The sequence below is a fragment of the Phacochoerus africanus genome, chromosome X, assembly GCF_016906955.1.
Source record: "Phacochoerus africanus isolate WHEZ1 chromosome X, ROS_Pafr_v1, whole genome shotgun sequence".
Classification (NCBI taxonomy): Eukaryota; Metazoa; Chordata; class Mammalia; order Artiodactyla; family Suidae; genus Phacochoerus; species Phacochoerus africanus.
Genome location: NC_062560.1, coordinates 105,868,922 through 105,890,890, shown reverse-complemented (window position 1 = coordinate 105,890,890; position 21,969 = coordinate 105,868,922).

Sequence of the window (21,969 nt, the reverse complement as noted above, 5' to 3'; positions counted from 1 at the left end):
ATTATTACTATCATTATTATAAAAGCAGGATACCTAAAGATTCATTTCTTCTGGAGTGAACTGAGAAAAACCTATGTTGTCACTGCAGAAAGTTATTTAGCCTACAGAAGACTTGAGGAGTATGGTCCAATAGTCCATAAAGGGATTCGATGGGGACAATGCTGAGAAATTATTCTCAATGTAAATGAAATGGTGATCAAGGAAAAATGGGAAAAATTCAAGAGAGACATGATTGGAAATAAAGTTTTTTGACCTCCCTGGAAATGGAATGGGCTGCTGGAAAAGCCAGTGAGGCCCCAACCCAGGATACCACCTAAAAGGTACAAACACCCATTCACCTGGCAGAAAGTAGGTCTCAGGTCCCAAGAATTCTATATGAATCTTTTATACAACAAATGCCCATCAGTTGTAGTGGGAAATTTCCATTATCAATCTATTGGGGAAACCATATCGGAACCCTGGCTTCTGCCTTTGACAAAGCCAATTCACATGACCACAGTAGTAGCTCTCTGCCCCAGCACCATTAAAGATCGTGATCCCCAGACACCTTCCCAGCACCATTATCACTTTCACCTTTAAATGTCATCGTCTGAAGAAATTAATGGGCACATTAAATTTTCCACCTGCAAATGAGCAAATCCAATTTTTTCAGATGACTCAAACTGAGAAGTAATCTGAATTTTCCATCCAACATTGAACACAGAAAAGCTAACACCACACCCACATGGGGTTTCGTTGATTTTTTTTTACCCCAAACTAATCTGAAAAGTACATTTCTTTCTGAATACAAAAGGCTCCATTGTAGAATTAACAAATGAGATGGGATTGTGAGATGATAAATTAACTATTTTGTGTCAAATAGGTGTCAATAAACATGGCGTTCCATTTGGCTCTAGATTTTAAGTTTAATAAAGCTCCTTCTTTGTAGGCCCAATGCTCCTTCTGTATTCTGAGGGTTAGATGACTCTAGACTGATTTTACTTGTACATGTCAAATAGTTAAATCCAACATTCATTGACATCCTTCCCTTCTTCATAGCTTCTTAGACTACATGTTCCTTCACTTTCAAGAGAAAAGGGAGTTTTATGTTTCCCAACTTAGGGAGGTTGGACTGGTTGCTAAAAATAGCTTGGAAAGAGGACCCAAAAGGCAATTTTGTTTTAAGAAGTAGGGTCAGTTTTCAGGATGTAAGCCTGGACCCATATCCTAGGGTGCAGGGTATAGAAAACACATTCAGAAAGCTTTGCTTGGAAAGAGTGGGGCATCTTGCACACATCACACACACCAGACAGTCCTAGCTTCTAACTTAAAGTATCTAGGTTATTTCTAGAGAGGTGACAACTTCTGTAACAGCTAATCTCTCCATTCACGTCATAGGCATCACACTCCTGACATTGCCCCCACTTTTTGTGGGGGCCAGCAGAAGAGTTTTTAAGAAAGCTCTTTGAGATGTTCAGGCCAGGGATGCTTCAGTGATCTTCTTGATCATTTCTTAGCAAAACCTCTGCGATCAACCTGATATCTCAGAGATTAAACCATTGCAGACACCAAACATACAGCCAATGAACTGAGAGATGTACATGTGCATTAAATACTACCATTCTAATCTGTAAGGGATCAGGTTTTTTTCTGTTTCTGTTTTTGTTTGTTTGTTTGTTTGTTTTTTGGCTGCTCTCATGGCATGCAGAAGTTACTGGGCCACAGACTGAATTCATGACACACCTGTAACCCAGAGCCATAGCAGTGACAATGCCAGATCCTTAATCTGCTGAGCCATGAGGGAACTCCAGAGGTCAGCTTTTTGCAAACACACTGACTCCCAACATACACACACGTGCGCACAGATACACACACACACACACACACACACACCCTATCCCATGGGTCCTATTATTCCCTCTAGTTCTGCTAGGCTAATTGGATAAACCACTCCACAGCAAGTCTCTGATAACTGTTTCCAGCTTAATGTGTTGATGTCCCTCCCTATCAGCTCCCTATATTCTTAAAGGGGGCTACAAAAACATAATGGAAATTGTTTCTTTCTCTAATGGAAAGTTCAGGCCTTGGGGCTTGCCTGCAGGGGAAGAATTTGGCAAAGGAAAATCCTTTCCCCACACCCTACAAATCACGAGGCTTGGGTGACTGCCTACTCCCTCGACATAAAGCTGGCTCCAAGTCCAAACACACACATATGGTGTCCAGCTGCCTCTCACTTCAGAGTCAGAGACTTGGCCTTCCTCTTGTCTTCCCCAACCTACATTCCATCACCTCCCCATAGATCACTGATGGGAGCCATATGTTCAGAATTTACATGCACTGTATTCATAATGGAAAATTCTAGTCAGACTTCTGCAATAGATATCTGGATGTCAGCTTTGTTAAATTTCTCTGGACACAGAGCAAAGCCATTTGGCAGTCATATGTCTCTCCACATCTTATAAAAGTAAAATAATAATTTTTTGTACTTAGGTAGACTTCCTTGACTGTAGAGTCTGAAGACTTTTGTAAATATTCTCACAAGCATGTGATTCCCTTTCATCTGTTTAGACCATTACATCACTTTCAGAGGCAAAACTTAACTCTTCACATTTCTAAATACATTCCAACCTGTCCTCACACAGAAAGATATATATACTTACAAGTAGTGTGTTATCCAGTTGCAGAACCCTATATCCAGCCTAGACAGATGTTTCCCCATCTTCTAATCTATGCCAATTTTGCACTTGCTTGTACAGTGTTTTACATGGTCCTCTAATTGCTTCCAAATGTGTTAAGCTGATCTTACCAACCATATTGTAACATCCTTGCAGCCCTGCTCTACATATTATACTCTTTAAATAGCCTGCAGAACTTACCACAGTGGTGAACATCCGGTAGGCACTCTGGAGTAAATGAATGGTTGAATCAAATTCATCTTCTTAATGTAGTCTCTTAAAATACTGAGAAGAACATTTTAAAATAAAATCAAGGCATATGAGTAGGAAGAGAGTGTGACTGACTATAAAATGATAGCACAAGGAAGCTTTCTGGGGAGATGGTTTACATGCATCTATACATGTGCTAAAATTCACAAAACTGTGAACTTTCCCAAAATTCAATATTACTGTATGGTAATTTTAAAAATTAAAAAGAAACTTTAAATCAAAGCAAAGTGAACACATTTCACTCAAAGTACTGTTTTCTCACTAATCTTAAAACATTCTAATCCTTGTTTCCTATCCAGAATTGAGTAAAATGTTTCTTTCAAATCACACACACACCTTTTATAAATCAGGGACAGTTATCAGATAGGTTTCAGATACCACTGCTCATTAATAATCATCTGAATCATGCCAGAGTTTACACTATCCAAGCTGATCGAAGGAAACTGAAGTTCTAAGAAGTCTATTAAAGTGATAGAGCTTAGACTAGAAGTTATTCCAAATCCAGTGCTTTTTCACTGTGCCACAAAGGTCGAATAATATAGGATTCCTCTGTTTATATGTTAACATCCTCCCTCATGCCACAAAGGATTTGAGGCAACTTATACATACTTATATATACTAACTTATATATACAACACGTTACCTGTAAAAACTATATTAACTAAAAATCAAGACCAGGAGAAAAAAAGCAAAAAACCAGAAGGCAGAGTAGGACATAGACATTCAGGCTATAGAGTCCTACATGGTTAATAGAGTTGGAGCTTCAGATTTGGCTCTGAATATCCTGGCAGTCAAAGCAAAATGATCATGTTTCCACATGATCATTTACCAGATTTGTATTGTCCATGAGGAATAAAAGCATACCAGTTCCTCAGGATAAACAAAGTTTTTCCTGGCATTTAGTTCTAAAATTTTTCACGTGGGGATGTCATATGGAGGACACTGGATAATAGTGTGGACAATAGCCTTCAACAACATCCTTAAAATATATTTAACTTCTTCTGCAAGATTCTTAAAAAAAAAAAAAAAAATCCGTCCTGTAAAAAATGTTCCTGGGTCAAACAAGTTATGACCTTAGCAAATTATCTGACCCCACTCTGAGCCTCAGTTTCCCCATCTGTGAAAATTTGGGGCTGGACTAGTTGAACTCCTAGTTCCCTACCAGCTCTGACATTGTTAGACACTATGACTTAATTAAATTTTGGCTTTCCACCAACCTATGTGATTCTTTCCAATCTATATTGCATGTGTGTATGCATATATGCTGGATATATCTTCAATGGTCTAGGTCATTCCATTTCTCTTTTACACCCTCAAACAGAGACAACCTCAAGTGCAGACATTAAAAGACAGCTTGCAATCTGATACAATTATTTTATGATAAAAAGTCCTCCTCACAGCCCCCCAACACCACTCCCCCCCCAAAAAACTCCAAAATAATAAAAGAATAATAAGCCCTGATGCCTGAAATTGTGCCATCCCTTGGCCAAAGGGTAGGCAAAAGAAAAAAAATTGACAAGCCACATACACTAGATACTTTTAAATAGATTTTATCTCATCTATTCTTTTCATCAATCCTATGAATTAGATATTATTATCTCTATTAAGAAATAGGCTTGTGGTGGATTTGTATTCTGTCAACCTAGCTAAACTGGAACTGGGGTCTCTAGAATTCCCTTCTCTATTCCAAATAATTCCAATTTAGCCAGGGCCATGAGAGATATTTTGCATGAAATTTGAAAGGTGGCAGTGAAGTGGCGGCCATCATTTTCTTATGCCCAGATGGTGGGGGCAGGGCGCCAGGTGCTATTGCAGCCTAAGCATGCTGTCTCTTCTCTCCTGGCTCTTGTTTTTGGCATGGAGCAGTGTCTGAGCTCCCAGCCATTACTAAACCTCCTCCTTCAGCTTCTCTGAATTTGGGGGCAGCACCCATAGGCCACAACTCCTGCAGTTCCCATGGAATCTCCTCTTACTCAGGGGCCAGGTATGAGTTCAGTTCCATAGTGAAGTGCATCTCCTTCTCCTATAAGACACCCCCATCTTTGAATTTGGAGTCTTAAAGGCTGTGAGACATTAATGTGCATTCCAGTTTGTTTCATGGGTTCCAGCTGGGCCTTATAAGTTCTAGTTTGACCTTGCTCTCCTCTACTTCACATTCATCTTTCCTATCTGTCCAGCTGCCTTCAGGCCCAGCACCAGATGCAGAAGCAACAGCCTGATGTGAACTGTCTAACTAGCTCTGACAATTGTTTAAGGTCGAATCCCCAAGATATGTCCTTTGTTTTGTATCACTCCTAATGGTTCTGCTTCTCTAATTCAACACTGACTGATACAAGGCTCAATGAAGTAAAATTATTTGCCCAAAGTCATGAAACTGGGAGCAGAGTTATAAATTCAAATATGTTTATCTGACTCCAAAGCCCATGCTTAATTGCCTAGGTTTGGAATTTCCTATTACCTAAGTCCCGATGAGAACCAGTACTGATTTTCCCTTGGAGATAGTAAGCAACTGTACTCAGAACTCCAAACCCTCTATCCTGCTTTATTTTCTGCCATAGAACATATTATTTAACATACTAGACACAGAACTACTATGTTTTGTTTATTGTTTGTCCAGTCTACTAAAATAAAGCTCTATGAGAGCAGAAATGTGTATTTTTTTGTTCATTGATATATCTCCAGTACCTAGAAAAAATACTTTGTGCATAGCAGATGCTCAACTAATGTGTGGCTGAATGACTGAAACTATGTCATACCAGCCAATAGGGATAGCGCTTTGGGATAATAAAAAGCATTAAAGGAATCCAAACTTAGTCAAGAAAAGTGTTATTAGAAATGTTCTGGAGTTCCCGTCGTGGCACAGTGGTTAACGAATCCGACTAGGAACCATGAGGTTGCGGGTTCGGTCCCTGCCCTTGCTCAGTGGGTTAACGATCTGGCATTGCCGTGAGCTGTGGTGTAGGCTGCAGATGCGGCTCAGATCCCGCGTTGCTGTGGCTCTGGCATAGGCCGGTGGCTACAGCTCCGATTTGACCCCTAGCCTGGGAACCTCCATACGCCGTGGGAGCGGCCCAAAGAAATAGCAAAAAGACCAAAAAAAAAAAAAGAAAGAAAGAAAGAAAGAAATGTTCTGAGTGTCAATCTCTGTTAAAACAAAGCTACTGGTGAGAACAAAGCATTTTAATAATGTCAAGAACTCATAGCGACATAATGGAAAACCACCACTAATAACAACCCCAAAACCTAAACGAACATACTGTCCATGGTAACCTTCTCTGACACTAGCTCAGTTGTATAGCAAAGCTACATTTTGAAATATTCCTACTTGCCTGTTAGTCATCATGGACTTCCAGCCTTTACCTCCTTAGGAACCAATATCTAGAAAAGAGTAGGAAGAAGTATAGGCACAGAATCATAGACCATCAGAGCTAAAAGTACTTAAAAGATAGTCTTTCCTTTTGCAGATGAGGAAACTGAAGCCCAGAGAGAAGTGACTTGCCTAAGGTCACACAGCTAGGTCTGGGTCTGGGTCTCCTGCCACCTTGAATCAAATTTCTACTGTACTGTGACTCTATAAGCAGCAAAAGGAGACTAATAGTGTCCACCTCAGAGTTTGAGAATTAAATAATACATGAAAAACACTTAGCACAGTGCTTCACGTATAGTAAACATGTTAGTTACTTCTCCCTGCCAGACAGGCACACGCACACGCACATGCACACCCCATAGCCCATCAGTATAAATCTTTCCTCTTCTCTCTTTCTGGGTCCCTATACGTTACGCCATGTAAATAAGCTTTTCTATTTACTTTAACTCTCTTTTGTGATGACAATTCTGGAACCACTTTAAGAATCTACAGAACCCAAATAAAAATGCAAATATCAGAAACAGGGACAGTTATTTGCTGAATAAACAGATTCATAGCTGGGTTTCTTTAGCTAGCATATTCCACTGGCACATTTAAAATTGGAATTGTTCACCAAAAGTGCATTTACTGACTACCATTTCAGGATTAGGAGCAATGGCAGAGTTCCAGGCACACCTGCATTCATTTCAAGCCATCTGGAAAATTCCTGACATCCTCATTTCCCTTAGTGTAAGTTTGACAGTTCCCATGCTGTTGTCTGCCCTCCAAAAGTTGATGAAAAGGAAAAGAAGTCACTTTTCAGGGGGTGGGGCAGTATACTCCAAAAAGGCTTTAGTAGAATCTCTACCAAATTTGGCATTTTGCTAGGTGCAAATAAATTGAGAAATGGTGGAATGACTGGCAGAATTGGGGAGAGTAATAATGAATTGCCACTGTTGCCTCAAATTTCATTCAGTAGATGACCACATCTTCCACCACCTCTTAAAGCTAACTCTGTGGAGCTAACTTCAAGATGGTACTACAAAGCTGAGTATGAGCCTCGGGACAGTGGAAAGTCTGTCCAGAAAACTATAGTGAGAGCATATATCTGTCTTATACTTTAAGGGCAAAACTGAATTCATGTTCTTATATCCAGTCATCTATCACTAATAATCTATCCTAAAAAACTGTCCTTCTCCATGTCTATCAAACATAAGTGCATCTCATCTTGTGTATGATCCTAAGGCCCTGTGACAGGCAAGAGGATCTAAAATTCTGAGCAGGCCCTGCTGTACTTCAGTGGCAGGGCAGAGGTAAAAAAGAAAGCTAGGCTCAAGTCCAACTCCTCGTCCATTCCAGGACCACACAAGCACTAAAGCCATCACCAGAGCCTCTCAGACACCCCCAACAGAGACTACTGCTGCCATTTCCCATAACCTTTCTTTGGACTTGAGACTTGCTATGCAGTAAGCATCTAAGAGGACCAAAGGCAGGTAATAAAGTCAGCCAGTCACATTCTACCTATGGGCTAGCCTCCATCAAGAACATTTGGTGTTCAGAAAATTTTAAAAGCATTCTTCACATGACCAAAATACCATAAAATAGATGCTTTGGTCATAGAGTAATGCTTAAGAGATGTAGAGTCTCAAAGAGCTGGGTTAAATTTCGAGCTCTACCACTTACTGTCTGGGCACCCCTAAACAAATAATTTAATTACAGTTTCCTCATCTATAACATGGAGGTGATAACTATAATGCTACTTCACAGTGTTGCTGTGAGTGTTAAACAACATATGTTACAATGTCTGCCATTAACTTTATAACACTTCAGTATACACAGGGTGATATACATCTATGACAGTGAGTTTTGGCTTTACTTCTAGGGTCAGTCATTTGCCCACATCAGGGTACAAATGGGGGAAGGGAGCCAGAGTTATGCCAGAAAGGGCCACAATCTGGAGGTGATGACCACAAGTGCTTCTGTTACCTATATCTCAGACATAGAACCTGTACTTTGCTAATTAGCATAACAAATGTCAAAAATGTTTCCTTAAAGCCTGTTAACTCGCATGATAAATATTAAAAATGGACTCTAAGTGGTTAAAAAATATCTTAGAGATAATCCCACCCTTGCATAAACAGGATACAAGAATCTAACAAAGCTTATAACCTCTCTGTACCCTTAGCAGAAGACTTGAAAACTAATATCTAAAGAGCCCTATTCTAGCTATGGATTTAAAACCTTTTTATTGATTGCCTAATGTCTACTATAAGGCACAAAAATCATACTTCTGTGAGGGGTATCACTGAATATAGAACAGGAGACTATAGAGATCCTCCCCAGAAGCAACTAATGACCTAGCAAAAACTGCCAAAATCAACTTTTAAAGAACTCTTGAACACAAAATTGAAAACTAACAAAAACCAGGGAAAGATTTTTTTAAAAGAAAAGGCTGCTTTGTGGTAATAGAGTGTAGTGTTATTTTAAATAACCCTCCCACCACCACCCCACATATCACACTGGCAGTGGCTGTGCAAACCACAGCCTGCACCTCTAATGCAGATTGCTAGTGCCAGAGGGAGCAATACAAACCTTATTCTCAAAAATTGGGTCCTAACCTGTATGACATTTCTCTCAGAGTCCGAACTACCCTTTGTTTTGCCTCTGAGTTCCCAGTGCTAGGGTAGTTTATTGAACAAAAGCAGTCAAAAAAGGCACAGGTATTAGCTAAAGCAGTCTGTGGAAAGGAACAATATTTGCAACAAGAAATAGACCAAGAAATCTTGGAAGGAAGAGGTTGGGAAAGAATGTACATGTGGAAATAAGGACTTTAAATAGCTCTCATGTATACCAGGGAACTGAGAAATGCACACACATGCCCTATTTGGATGCACATTCAGAAAAGGCCAGAGAAGACCCTAAGCTTCAATCTCTAGCTACCCTTCAGGCTCTATACAAGTAGGAAGTAAAGACTAAGACTTGTAAACAGCCTGGTTAAGCACTGAAGTAATACCCCAACCCAGAACCAATCTACAAACACTAGAAAGTAGTCTTTTTCCTTTTTTCATTATTTTTTCCTCATCTTTTCTTGGCCATAGGCATTGAAGGTAATTCTGTCAAAACACCAACTAACCACTAAGCTAATAGAACAGAGGCTTCAGAGGCCACAAATAACAAAAATACAGACTTTACAAAGTAGTTTAGAAAAACCCACAACAGACAACAGCAACAAATTCTGGGCAGGATGGAAAATCTGGTTTCCAGAATTGCCACACTATATAATATTCAAAATGCCCAGTTTTCAACCAAAAAAAAAAAAAAAAGGAATACAAAGATACAGGAAAGTATGGCCCATCCACAGAGAAAAAATTGAAACCATTCCTTTGGAAGCCCAGATATTGGACTTACTAGACAAAGACTTTAAAGGAATTGTCAAATATGCTCAGAGATCTAAAGAAAACCAGTAGAAAAATGTCTCAACAAATAGAGAATATCAATGAGGAGATATAAATTATAACAAACCAAGTAGAAACCGAAATGAAAAAGCCACTAGAGGGTTTGAGCGGCCGATTAAGGAAGAAGAAAGAATCAGCAAACTTAAAGATAGGCAAGTTGAGATTATTCAGTCAGAAAAGCAAGAAGTTAAAAGAGTAAAGAAAAGTGAATAGAGCCTAAGATGCCTGTGGACACCATCCAGTATGTACTAACATATGCATAAACAGATTCTCAGAAGAAGAGTAGAGACAGAAAGAAGCACAAAGAATATTGGACATAATGGACAAAAACTTCCCAAATTGAATGAAAAACATGAATCTGTATATCCAAAAAAAGCATAATAAAGCTCAGTCATGGTAAATTCAAGGAGCTTCACACTAAGACACATAATAGTCAAATTATCAGAAGACAGAGAGAATCTTGAGAGAATCAAGAGAGAAGCAGCCCATCACATATGAGGGATCTTCAAAATATTAACAGCCAATTTCTCTTAAACTATAGAGGAAGTAGGACAACATATTTAAAGTTTTACAAGAAAAACAAAGTAAACTAATAATTCTACATCTAGCAAAACTTTCCTTCCAAAATGAAGGTAAAATTAAGGTATTCCCAGGTAAATAAAAACTGAGGGAGTTCATCACCAATAAACCTGCCATACAAGAAATGTTAAAGTGAATCCTACAGAATGAGATGAAAGCACATTAGACAATAATCCAAAGATGTATGAAGAAATAAAGAAAAATACTAAAGGTAGCCACATAGGTAAATATAAAAGCCAGTGATATTGAATATATGATTTCTACCCCCTTTTTATCCTTTTATCATCTTTTTGTCCCTATATGATTTAAAAGACAAATGTGTAAAATAATAAATACAAAGCTATGTATGCCCACACAATATATAAATATGTAATTCGTGAAAATAACACAATGCAGAGGCACAGAGATATAAAGGAGCAATGTTTGTATTTTATTGATTTTATTAATACTAAATTAGTATTAACTAATTCAAATGATTTATAAAATTCGGATATTAATTATAATCTCCAGGGTAACCCCTAAGGAAAAATACTTTACAGCATACAGGGGGAAAAAGCTGAGAAGGGAATCAAAATTGTACTCTAGAAAAAAAAATTACTTAACCACAAAAGAAGGTAGTAATGGAGGAATTGAGGAGCAAGAAAGGTCTAACCCAACAACCAAAGGAGAAAAACAAAATGAAAAAAAAAGGGCAAGGGATCTGAAAAGACTTTTCCCCAAGGACGATACACAAATGGCCAACAAGCACATGAGATGGTGTTCAACATAATTAATTATTAGTGAAGTGCAAATTAAAACCACAATGAGATAGCACTGCACACCCATTATTATAAAATAAAATAAAATAAAAAACAGAGACTAGCAATTGTTGGTGGGGATGTAGAGAAATGGGAATACTCATACATTGCTGGTGGGAAAGTAAAATGTCATAGTCCAGTGGAAAGCAGTTTGGCAGTTTCTCAAAAAGTTAAACATAGAATTACCATGACCCAGCAGTTCCAATCCTATGTATATACCCCAAAGAATTGTAAACAGGTACTCAATCAAATACATGAACAAGAATGTTAATAGCTACACTATTCACAATAGCCAAAATATAGAAATGACCCAAAGGACCATATCAATGGATTTTTAAATGTGGAATATATATACAGTAGAATATTACTCAGCCATGAAAATGAATGAAGTATTGACATATGTTACAATATGGATGAACCTTGAAAACATCATGCTAGGGAAAGAAGCCAGACATAAAAAGCCACATATTGCTTGATTCCATTTATATGAAATTTCCCAGAATAGGTATACTCATAGAGATAGTAAGTAGGTTAGTGATTTCCAGGGGTTAGGAAGAGGGGAAGGAGAAGGTGAGAGGGGAATTACTTCTTAATAGGTATAAGATTTTCTTTGAGGATGACGGAATGTTCTGGAACTAGTGGCAATGTTTACACAGTATCATAAATGCACTAAATGCCTCTAAATTGTACACTTTAAAATGATTAATGGTTAATTTTATGTTGTGTGAATTTTACCTCAATAAGAGGAATAATTTTTTGAAATCCTGCTTCAGAAATGTGGTTGTGCCTTCTTCCTATGACCTTTCTTAGGCATATTATGGTCAAAGCCTTTTAAATGACAGGAACATTAATTGCTGGGACATTATCAAGCTTACAGAACAGGTTGCATAAAATGTTTTGTCACTGCTATTAATGAATATTCATTTAATAAATGTTAACGTGTATGACAAAATTTCGTCCAAGACTTGCTCTCATTATAGCCTCATAGAGAGATTGTGAAAAAGTAAATAAGACCCTCACCCATCTCAGACTTAAACTTCTTTGACAGCTACCATTATCTCCAAACAAATAAACACAGATACAATTAAACTGACTAAGGCCAGTTTACAATACATGGTAATTGTTCAAGGAATGCTAATTGTTATTATATTTCAAAATGAATTTAATTATGACATTAAAACCTGCAAGAACAGTGGAGAGGGATGGGTGTGATTTACTTATAGCACAAATAGAATTCCTAAATAAACCACATATGTCTGACCAGACAAAGTAAAATCATATGGAGTACAAGTTTCCAAATCCGACCACTACCACCACACATGCAGTACAATAAACACTGTAAAAAAGAGTTGGAAAGCCATAAAATACCTTTAGACAATATTATAAATCTTATGCTTAATCACACAAGCAAATTTACCAACTCCCGGTGGTTAAAGAATATTCCCTCAAAGCCAGATTGTGTTTACACTCCATTTAAAATAATACATCCTGAATTTGTGTTAAGGCTTTTTCACTTTCGCAAGCATATTCACACTGCTAATCATCTTATTCTCTCCATATCAGTGTGAGATATATAAGGCAGGCATTATTCTTATTTTACTCTTGAGGAAACTGAGGCACAACAAAAGGGAGTAACTTGGCTAAAGGTACAGACAGACTCAGATCTTTTAATTCTCTGCTCAGAGCTTTTTTCAATTCAACTTCCAGTTATGTAAATTCAGGTTCAAATGGGTTCCATGCAAGGAGAATATCACAATTGAGACAAAGAACCAAGTGACAAAACAAAAGAAACCAAACAGTGTAAAAGCCACAGAGCAAAATACATGACATACTTTTCTCCAACAAAGAGTCACACTTTTCTTAATCCCCATTTGCAGTATCATCTTGCAACAACTTTGGTAACACTGAGAGGCAACAGCCAAATAGAGATTCAAATGAGAAAAACATACCACCACCACTATACAACTACCCCACCCTACCGGAAGCCTTTACTGATATGATGAACGGACCACTGAATGCCAAGCACAGAGCCACAGCAAGTCAGGCTTCCATTTTGCCCCTAGAAACTAGGATGGAGACTCTTCCATCCAGATAAGATCCTGGCCTTGAAACTCAGTGCCGGGAAGCAAGCATGAAAGCTGCTGACTGGAAGAGAGGTAGCAAAAAGGAAGTAATTCTGCCTGGAAGTTCCATCTCTGTAAGCTGCAGAGAGTTCTTTCCTCCCCACTCCTATAGTACTTTTAGTTTGTGCTACATAATACCTAAAATTGGCAGGCATGTTTGAAATACTTTTCATATTGGCTCAGTGTACAATAAGAGAATTCAGAAGGCATAAGAGAGAAGTGGTAAGCATGGTCCCTGCCCTTAAAAGAGCTTTACTATCAAGTTGGGGGGAAAAGATACTTATCCATGAAATAATGAGACCAAGGTACAGGACATTAAATAATAAAGGGCAAAGTTACATAGTAAAGAATAGGCAACATAAGAGGTCAGAAAAGAGACAAGGAGAAAAGGAACTCATTTTAATGCTAATAATAACCCTATAAAGTAGAAACTAGTATTATTCTCACTGTACAGATGAGGAAACTGTAACTCAGGTTATGCAAATTTCCCAGGATACATAGGTAGTAAATAGCAGAGTCAGGAGTTCAAACAAAAGTTGTTTGAATGCAAGAGGATTGGAGTAAAGACAGAATGCTTCCTGGAGAAGTAGGGCTCGAATCAGGCCTTAAAAGATGGAGAGGGCTTGAAATTTGAAGGGCCATGAAAACAGGTAAGAATTTGGTAACCATCAAAAGACATCATGCAGAATCACATGATGAAGAGAGTATGGTAGGAATACGAGGCTACAGTGATATGCAGAATGACCCAAAAGAGTGCAAGACTGGAATCAGGAAACCAGTTAGGTAGCTGTTGCAGAAGGCAAGCATGCAATGCTTTAGGGCAGCCTAAACCAGAAGGGACAGTGATATGGTAAAATAAAATTAAAATGTTTCAGGGAAAAAAGAAAAAAAAAAACAAGGTGAGGTGACTTTAAAAATAGAGATAAAGGATGAATAAGAAAAGAGTCCAAGAATTTGAGCCTGATATACCCTGAGAATGCTGCTACCACATGATGTAAATAATGTCATCAGAAAGAAAAGCAGGCTGGAACGTTTGGTCTGGAACAAATTGAGATTGAGGTGCAGACCAAAAATCCAAGTAGAGGTGCCAGGAGACAGTTGAAGAAATAGATCAGGAGCTCAGATCCAGAAGCATCAGTCTCCACATAAAAGTGCTAGTTAAAATCATGAATGTTGATTAGTTACTGTGGCAGACAGACAGTGTGATCTGCCTACCACAAGCTGTTTCTCATTTCTACCTTACAGAATCCCAGTTTTGTCCTATAGCAGACACTTGTGTTCTTAATCGAGGCTAGATGCTGCTCTGCTCCAGAGAGAAAAATCAGAGGGAGTTATCCAGGCCGATGATTCTCAACCTTGATTGCACAGGGGAGTCACCTGGGGAACTTTATGAACATTGATGCCTGTATCCTACAGTCAGAGATTCAAATTTAATTGCTCTAAATGTGCCTGGGCAAGGACTTCTAGAAAGCCCTCCAAGGTGATTCTCGTGTAAAGCCAAAGTTGAGATCCACTTGGCTAAACCAATCATGGTAATTTCATTCCCCTTGCCAGTAATTGACTTAGGTAATTCTAACTTAAGAGAAGTTAGGCGGGGGTATGGAAGACAGGTTTTCCTTTTTTTTCTTTTTCTTTTTTTATTATAGTTGATTTACAGTGTTGTGTCAATTTCTGCTGTACAGCATAGTAACATAGTCATACATATATATATATATACACACATTCTTTTTCTCATACTATCTTCCATCATATTCTACCCCAAGAGATTGAATATAGTTCCCTGTGCCCTACAACAGGACTTCATTGCTTATCTATTCTAAATGTAATAGTTTGTATCTACCAACTCCAAACTCCCAGTCCATCCTACTTCCTTCCCTCTCTCCCAGGCGACCACAGGTCTGCTCTCCCTATCTGTGATCCCATAGTTTTTCTTATTCATAAAACTAAAGACGCTGCAGGAAACACTTTTTTTTTTTAGATGAACACCATCATTTCTACATGTGATGTGTGGAACTGGTATGACCATCTTGCAATTCTGAAAGGGAAATGCTAAAGATAACTGATGAAAAGATGGAAAATGCCTGCATTCTTAATGAGGTTCTTGAATTGACCAATTCAGGGACCTCTCTAGCTTTAGATATATTTTTATAAGAAATAATGTTTGTCCTTATGGTTTTAGGTCATCTTGAGTTTTCTGTTACTTGCAGCTGAAAGCACCCCACTTGGAAACACATAGATTTTAGGGCCGCACCCATGGCATATGGAGGTTCCCAGGCTAGGGGTCGAATCGAAGCTACAGCCACTGGCCTACACCACAGCAACACCAAATCCAAGCTGCATCTGCAACCTGTACCACAGCTTATGGCAATGCCAGATCCTTAACCCACTGAGTGAGGCCAGGGATAGAACCTGCATCCTCATGGATGCTAGTCAGATTCATTTCTGCTGAGCCACGACGGGAACTCCTGCCATGGATTTCCATTAAAATATTTCACATACATTTCATAGTAAATATTGCACTATATCATGTTCATTGATTTCCTGTTTTCCCTAGTTTGAGTTCTCAGAAGACCAGGACTATGTCTAATATATTTCTGTATCCTCAGAGCACAAGTCTCAAACATAAATATTTCAACATTAAAAATGTTTGACAGGAGTTTGGCTCAGCAGTATTGAACTCAACTAGTATCCGTGAACACACAGGTTCAATCCCTGGCCTCAATGAATGGGCTAAGGATCCGGTGTTGCTGTGAGCTGTGGTGTAGGTCACAAATGCGGCTCAGATCTGGCACTGCTGTGGCATAGGCCAGCAGCTACAGCTTCAATTCAACCACTAGCCTGGGAACTTCCATATGCCGCGGGTGTGGCCCTAAAAAGATAAATAAATAAATGTTAGATGGATGGAAGAAAGAGCGCATAAAGTAGAAGAGGGTGTCAATGACTCTGTCTTCAGGGGTAATCCACAGTTAGAATGAAGAAAAGAGAACTGGGAAATAAAAGAGGTATGGTCAAGGAATGTAAGGAAAATTAGCATAGGGCTTTCTCCCTGAAGCCAAAATATTTTTAAAATCAAAAAAGTTTGATTAGTCAGTGGGAACAATAAAAACATGGAAGTGAAGAAAAGGCTATTGAGATTTAGTAGAAGAAAGATGCCTGGGATCCTCTGGTATGTGTTTTCCCAAGCAGGCTCAAAGCCTCACGTGGAATTATTTCTCAACAACATGGAGTTCCTGTCATGACGCAGCAGAAAAGAACCCAACTAGGAACCATGATGTTGCAGGTTCGATCCCTGGCCTCACTCAGTGGGTTAAGGATCTGGCGTTGCCATGAGCTGTAGTGTAGGTTGCAGACATGGCTCGGATCCAGCATTGCTTTGGCATTGCTTTGATGTGGTGTAGGCCGTCAGCTACAGCTCCGATTAGACCCCTAGCCTGAGAACCCCCATATGTTGTGGGTGCAGCCCTATAAAAGACAAAAAGACAAAATAAAAAAAAAAAGAAAAACACAATCTAAATTGGCACAATCAGGTGCTTAAGCTGAAACTACTATTCTTAGTCAAAGTAGTGTTTAACAGAATCTCAGTAACTTCATCTTCAGTTTGGTTTCTGATGACATCATCAGCTTTGGGGACCCCATACCCAACAGAAACTAGATTAAAACCAAGACTTATTACCATCATCATGCAATGTGTTAAAATATCCTTAGAGGAAGCAAAAAAGAGATCAAATTTTCTCTGCAGGAAAGTGAAGAGCTGAGTGTCAATTTCTTCAAGCACAGAGCAGCACCTGTCACAGATATGTTGGGGTAGCATGAAAAGGTCACCTGCTTGCAGCCTTACTTTCTTGCTCACAAGTCAACAGGGGGTTTCCCAGTATGGTAACACTCTCATTTAAGACATTCTGGAGCCCTAATTTCCATTTCAAATGATAGGTTATCTCTACTTTCGATTAAACCAATAACTTTAACTCATTGCCATGGAATTCCTCTGCATGACTTTGGTCTCTGAGAATGGCATGTTTCTGGGAAGGAGTCTTGGGGAAAGTCCCCTTCTTCAGTGCACAAGCCCTATTCTTTTTCCATCCAGGAGCTTTGCCACTGCCCCCCAAGAAGAGAGCGTTAGATCTTGTAGTTCATTAAGTACTCTGAATTCTATGAGATCTATAGGCTCCCATTCTAACCTGTTAAAACAGTTAGCTGAGAAATGTTAGAAACTCCCCAAAGCCAGTGAAGTTTGATCTTAGCATAGAATCCAAAGATTATGGGTGTATTAGCATGTTTAATACCGTAATCCAGTGTTTCCCATTGTTCCCTGTGATAGATAAAATAACGACACCCCACCCACCCAAAGAGATCTATATCCTAATCCCCAGAATTTATGAACGTGTTAGGTTACATGGCAAAAAGGACTTTGCATGTGTGATTAAGTTAAATATCTTGAGAAGACTACCCTGGATTATCTGGGTGGGTCCAGTGTAATCAGAAGACTCCTTATAAGAGTGAGGCAGGAGCATCAGTCAGAGTCAGAAAATGTGAGGACAGAGTAGAGGAGAGAAAAGAGGAAGGGGGGATTTAAAGATGCTATGCTGCTGACTTTGAAGATGGAGAAAGAATGTGGATGGCCTCTAGATGCTGGAGAAAGCAAAGAAAGAGATTTTTCCCCAGCCTCCAGAAGGAACACAGCCCTGCTGACGCTTTGATTTTAGGGGTTCTAAACAACAGAACTCTAATAGATATTGTTGTTTCAAACCCCCAAGTTTATGCTGATGTGTTACAGCAATGGTAGGAAACCAATCTACTTGCCATCGTGATTTCTTTTGAACAATACAACGAAGTGGTCAAATAAATTTGTGGTCTCTAGCCTTCTTTTGGAAATTCACAGTGTACATTGGTTCACTAAAGGCTCTGAGAAGTGCTATGGAAAAGAAACCTATTTAAATTTAACCCATGTTGACCATGGAAAAAATTTTTAGCTGCAACCCATCGGTTATTCTGCAGAACAATGTTCCTTTCTCAGAATGCTGGTTTGAGGTAACTATCGCATGATGATTTGAGGCCGAAGGTTGATGTGTTAACCAAAGAAGAAATCTAGAAGGTGGTGAGTCAAAGAACAAGAAACTCTCAATTGTTGTTCAACTGGTCCAGGAAGGCTCATTCTCATAAACAAATAGGAGTACTTTGTCTTTGTTCTCTGATCTATCCCTCGAGTGGGGCTATCACAGACGGCAGAGATAATCCAAGGAATTCCCCCTTGTTCTCATTTCTTGTTCCCCAAACAACCTTCTACTATTATGAAGCTTCCCTTTCCAGTCTGACCTTACAGGCTGACATGCCAACTCCAGTCTGATTAACAGTTATCCGGGGAGTTCCCGTTGTGGCTCAGCAGGTTTTGGACCCTACTAGTATCCATGAAGATGTGGTTTGATCCCTGGACTTGCTGTCCTTAGCCTGGAAACTTCCATATGCCATGAGTGCAGCCCTAAAAAGAAAAAAAAATATTTAAATTTAAAAAAAAAACCACCAGTTATCCATATCCTTGAAAATGAATAAATTGGAATTCTGGCTTTGGATCTCTATTGCTTGCAATTTAGATTTGGTTAGCATGAGTCCATCCCCAGATTATTGACCTCTAAGTATCTCTAACAAAATTCAGTTTCTCAGCTTAACTAGTACCCTTTGAGGTCCTGTCTGAATTGCCAGACAGGCAGGCAAAATTTTTTTTTTTTTTTTGGCCACGCCTTCAGTATATGGAAGTTCCCAGGCCAAGGACTGAATTCAAGTTGCAGCTTCGACCTACACCACAGCTGCAGCAATGCCAGATCCTTAACCCACTGTGACACAGCAGGAACTTCCAGGCCAATGTTCTTAATGACACCTCCACTCTGCCTCACTCATCTAATTACCATATCCCTATCTAGGCTAATTTCCTTGTCCATAACAGCTCTGTCGCCATGTCTAGGAAAAGCTCATTGAAAGTTCATTCAGGGGAGTTCTCATTGTGGCTCAGTGGGTTAAGAACCCAACTAGTATCCATGAGGATGCAGGTTTGATCCCTGGCTTCATTCAGTGGGTTAAGGATCCAGCGTTGCCACAAGCTGTGGCATAAGTCACAGATGCAGCTCCGATCTGGCATTGCTTTGGTTGTGGCATAGGCCAGCAGCTGGAACTCCGATTTGACTCCTAGCTCCATATGCCACAGGTGCAGCCCTAAAAAGATTCAGTCAACTGAGTTCACCTGCAGGGTGAGATCAAACAATACTGGATATGAACAGAAAAGGGCTACAGGAGCTGAGAACAGGGGCAACTTGGGACAGATATGACGATCCTCTCTCTGAACCAATGAAATGAGTATAAATGAAGCTACCACATCCATTATCTGTACTAGAGAGAAGCAGTCAGAGATGACAAATAGTACTATATACCAGTTCTGATCACTTGGTAGAAGGCATATGGGATGGTGAGTTAAGGTTTTGTGGACAGCTATTATCTTGCCAACTCTTCATTTCAAGGACTTTTCCCTTCCCATCCTCTATCCACTACCTGTTCCTACAATGTGACTTGCAGCACTGTCCATGGTTTTTATGTATCCCTCTTTTATGAATTACATTTGCTTAGCAAAAGTTTATCCCCAGAAGACTGAATCCAGGGCTGGACACCTAACCCAAACTGAGCTAATAAATTCCCTTCTAGAGGATTTGTGAACTAAGAGAGAGAGATCAGTTTCTCTTTCTGGATGGTCAGATCCAAAACATGTGAAACTTGGGTGGCTATAGCTACCATATTTTCTTCTAATATGGACTACAAAGAGAAAGCTGATCTAATGTAAGAGAGAAGAATGAAACACAGTATAAAGAGGTATGGAAACAAATGGTAGAGAGAGAATCCAGATAGCATTTATCCCATAGTCCCTGTTCATCTCTGAAGTTCACTTACATTCACTTGGGAATTCCATACTAAAAAAAAAAAAAAAAAAAATCCCCTTTTTGTCTAATCTGTAAAATTGAGATAATAACTCTACCTTCTGTGGTTCATTTAAAAAAAATCTATAAATTTTAAAATTTATAAAACTTTTAGAACACTGCCTGGCACATAGTAAATGCTAGATAAGGATTTAAGTTTTTCTGTCACTTGCAACCAAGAATGCCCTAATAACAGAAGGATCTAACAGGCATGCCCAGGCTCAATAGGAAAGAGGGCTGTGATCAAATAACAGTGTCTTTCATGAGAGCAAAAGAGAGAGGCGGAGTTCCCGTCGTGGCGCAGTGGTTAACGAATCCGGTTGCGGGTTCAGTCCCTGCCCTTGCTCAGTGGGTTAACGATCCGGCGTTGCTGTGAGCTGTGGTGGAGGTCGCAGACGCGGCTCAGGTCTCACGTTGCTGTGGCTCTGGCATAGGCCGGTGGCTACAGCTCCGATTGGACCCCTAGCCTGGGAACCTCCATGTGCCGCAGGAGCGGCCCAAGAAATAGCAACAACAACAAAGACAAAGACAAAAAAAAAAAAAAAGAGAGAGGCAACTATATGTATGTATGTGTGTATATATATATATAATGCATAAGTACATGCCACTTCCCCAACTCAGAATACAAATTTTAACATTTCTTTTAATGTTCAATTATTATGACTTAAGTTTTTTAGACAGTAAAGTCATCCTTTATTTGTAGTCCTTTAGAACACAGGGTATCAAATACACTCCCTGAGACACTATGTTTGGCCCTCTGTATCAGCGACTTCCACATCTGCAGATCCAACCAGCCACATATTGAAAATATTTGAATAAAAATTACAGAAAGTTCCAAAAATCAAAACTTGAAGTTGCCACATGCTGGCCACTATTTACATAGCATTTACATTATATTTACAACCATTTACATAGCATATAAGTTGTATTAGATATTATAAGTAATCTAGAGATAATTTAAAGTATCGGGAGGATGTGCATAGGTTATATGCAAATACTGTGTCATTGTATATAAGGGACTTGAGCATATGAAATTTTTGTATCCATTGGGGTCCTGGAACCAATCGCCCATGGATACTGAGGGATGTATAAAACCTTGACTGCTGAGCCGGTCATATTCCATAAGAACAATGGGACATGGTTGCCCCAGACAAATGTTTCTAGATAAAGTAGGCCATGACACTTCCAACTTTTTTATACACGTGCATCTTTGGTTTGTGGCTTAAACTTGCCCCCAGGAGGTGCTATGTTGAGGTAGATTTTATATCAGTGGCTTCAAAGACTCAGCAGAAATGTCTCCCAACTCCCCTTGTACCACAATACCCCCCAGAGCAGAGGCCAGCCACCTGGTCCTGTCTGCTTCTACCTTGATAGTGCTTTTTATCTCTGGAGTTTTGCTGTCCTATCCCAACTCCTGGAATGGGCCAGGGCCACCTGAGTCCATCCCAGCTATGTTGCAATAACTTTGGGCCTCAAATTGAAAAAGTCATGATCTCAGAGAGAAATTCAGGATCTCAGATAGAAGTCCTGCTGCCCTCCCATTCTCTAACAAGTGTCAGTATCCTATGACAATGGGCATGTTGTCATCCATAGTTTTGTAACTAAAGGGCCATTCTGGTGACTTGCCCAGAAGAAAGTAATAAAGTCCTAAAGTGAATCAATGTGTTCACTAAAAATAGCTAGGAACCTCCAAATGGCAGCTTCCCAGCTTAGGAAATAAATAAGCAGAGCCTCTCTTCACCGGGACCAAGCATAAGTTTGCCATCCCTGGGTTAGAGAATGGAAAGAC